Raw genomic sequence first — 3,300 nt, 5'->3', positions numbered from 1 at the left:
GCAATATATATATATATATATATATATATATGTATATGTATACATATATATATATATATATATATATATATTGCAGAAATTAACTCTTACACAAAACAAGTACACCTAATTCAAAGAGAAACAAATATGTTTAGATCAATGAGCTATTAATACACAGTATGTGATTTGAATCTGCAATCTAATCTAACTTTTAAATTCACACATTTATCATAGCATGTGTTCATATAAATAAATTTACTATACAAAAATCACCCCATGTATATGTGTGTGTGTTTCAGATTTTAAAGGAGAGTGAATATATAGTAGCTTTTATAATATATTTTCAGAAGCATCCTCTAGACAGAACTAATTTGAATTATAAGTCAATCTATCTTCTAGAATAAATAGGATTAGAGGAAAGGGATTAATCAAAACTCACTATTTATATTTATCATTTATTTCTCCCTGTATTTTATAAATTAAGATAATGGACATATTTATTGCTGGAAATGGAATTATAAGGTGAAAGATAACAGTTATCACTATATATGAAAAATATAATATATTATCCCACTTCTGTGAAATGTGACATACAATAGAAATCTTGAGAAGAGATAGATCCATGTACATCACAGAGGAGGTGATGCTTACGTTGTATCCTTAAGATAGTGAAAAACAGGAAAATGACCACAAGACCGGCATCCCAATTAGCATAAGATATACTTGTTTGTATGTCGAAATATACTTTACTTTTATCTATATCTAAAAACCCAAATAATAAAAAAGAAATAGGCAAATGAAAATTAAAAAAACATATATCTGGAGTAATAATAGGGGTAGAAATGCATGAGAGTAGTTGGAATGGATAAACAACTGCCAGAAAACTACAAACTAAGGTTTATGATAGACTCTTCTTCTCTTCCTTCTATACCCATTCATTTCATTGTTTTGGGGCTCAGCTTGAGTCCACAGTTCTAATTTAACATTTTCTGGGATTGCAATTTGGGGCTTTGCTGACAGACAGACTATACTAGGGCTCCCCCTACCCCTTTATTAGGACATTTTCATATTGTCTCTATGTTTGGCAATAAAACTGCTGAATAATATGTTTGAATTATTTTTGTCTGTATGTCATCTAATTATCTATGATCCATAGATACTTTACTTGTCTTGTCTTGTTCTTCTCCATACAAATCTTCACAACTGGAGTTCATGACTGGAAACTTTTCCTGGTAACTACAGGTCTACCTGCTAAAGATGCTCTCAAATGCTGGATAACATAATGGAACTATTCAAGAGTCATTTAATTGTTCCTTTTCAAATCACCTGGTTTTGCCTGCCTGTCATATTGTATAGGCACAAACACTACTTCATTGTCTATTATATTTTACCATATCAATTAATACTACTAACTTCAGACATATCTCAAGAAAAGCAATTTTACCTGCTGATACAGAACCTCAATACATACAACTTAAAAGGTGAAATCAAATTTTCCTTCAACACCTTTTTTACAGTAAAATTCTAAGTTAAGAATTAGTTTTCTTATTTTGCAGACTCAAAAAAACATGAAGAAACAGATTATCACAAGACAAAAATACTTTAAATATTTATGTTTCTATAATCTGGATTCATTTCACTCTATGACTCTTCCATGAAGCTACAGATGAATCTCCTCTTTGCCACATCTCACTCATCTCAGTGAAAAAAATATAGTGCTTTTGTCTGTTCGGTTTTCTATTTTTCATTTAGACCAGTTATTATTCAGGTGATCTAAAGTACTAATGTTGTTAGAATAAAAAATACTGTACACACAAGTTAGACACATGATAGATTTGTCTGGTAAATTATGCAGAATGGATAACTGGTGGTGTGCTGGAGCTGATTTACATCAGCTGTGGAGAACCATTTTTTAACATCTCTTCCCAAGTTGCCACTTATTGGCATTTCAAGGGTATCTTGAAATAGGTTATAGTAACATTATTCACACAGCAGATATTGGCAATGGTGGCCTTTTCCTTTCACAAAAGTGATCATTAAAAATTTCCAAGTATCCTAATATATTAGTATATGTGTATTTATTTTCTGCTTCACACACTTCTGTCTCTCTCAGAAGCTCCAATATGAAAGTCCTATTATGATAAATGTAAAGAACAATTGAGAGTTATGTAGCAGATACCAAGATAACAATAAAAGCCTAGAATATAGTGGGGTAAAAGAAAAGGGAGAAAAACAATGCAAGTAAGAGATGATCTAAATAAAGAATTTATGAAATTACTAACTTTCTGAAGTTCAGGAACATTATAAGGAGTCAAAAGACAGAGATTATTTATGTTAGTTCTAATGGTAAATAGTCTATGAACTATTAATATGTTAAATACTCTTCTTACAGGTATAATTCTTTGTAGGAGCTATATTGGATTCTCCTATGTTCAGAAGAGAGTTTACATTAAGACCAGTGCATACTTTGATGGCAGAATAGCAGTGTCCTTAGAACAGACAAGAGAGGCTGTGGTGTGAGTCCCAACAAGGCCACACATTTTGCAAACACATGAAAATATGCATATGTATTTAAAAATATGTGCACATTTCTGTGATTAAATATTCAGCACTCAGATGTTCCCAGACATCATTTGTTTCTTTGCTATAAAAATGCATCAACACTGGAAAACTTCTCTAAATGTTGTGCCTTATATACTCAAAATAGGAAGACTTGTGAATTTTGTCCTGCTAATATGGGCAATAGAAACTGCTTGGGAGTGGATGGAGATGAAAACAAGGTAAGAATATTGGTGAGGGTTGGGTGTGTTCCTACATTTTCTTGTAAACAGTCATTTATATTTCATACAATAAATGAAATAGCATATCCCTTTGTATGGATTTAAATTTCCTTAGGTTGTCATTTGTTTTTACCTGAAGGACTTCCTGTAACATTTCCTCTAATAAAGTTTTTCTGTTATCAATTCTTTCTGTTTTTGTATGTGTAAAAACTGGTTTATTTTTTGGTGCCAATGGAGGAATATGTTTTCTTTGCTCCTCTGTATTTAATGTGGCTTTCTTTCTTTCTTTTTTTTTTTAATTTTGGCCAGCTTTTAAGGTTTTTGTTTAACACAAATTTGAAGCCATTTAATCATGATATGCATAGATGCAGTTTTCCTTACCTATCTAGGGCTTAATGTCAATGTTGGTTTAGAGTTGTATCAGGTTGGCTAATGCCAACTATTATTTATAAGTGTATTTTTTTCTGCTTCACACACTTCAGTCTCTCTCAGAAGCTCCAATAATTTGTATACTAGGTCACTAAACATTGTACCAACTCTC

The sequence above is a fragment of the Marmota marmota genome, unplaced genomic scaffold (assembly GCF_001458135.2).
Source record: "Marmota marmota marmota unplaced genomic scaffold, marMar, whole genome shotgun sequence".
NCBI classification, from domain to species: Eukaryota; Metazoa; Chordata; class Mammalia; order Rodentia; family Sciuridae; genus Marmota; species Marmota marmota.
Note: the sequence above shows the minus strand (reverse complement) of the source record.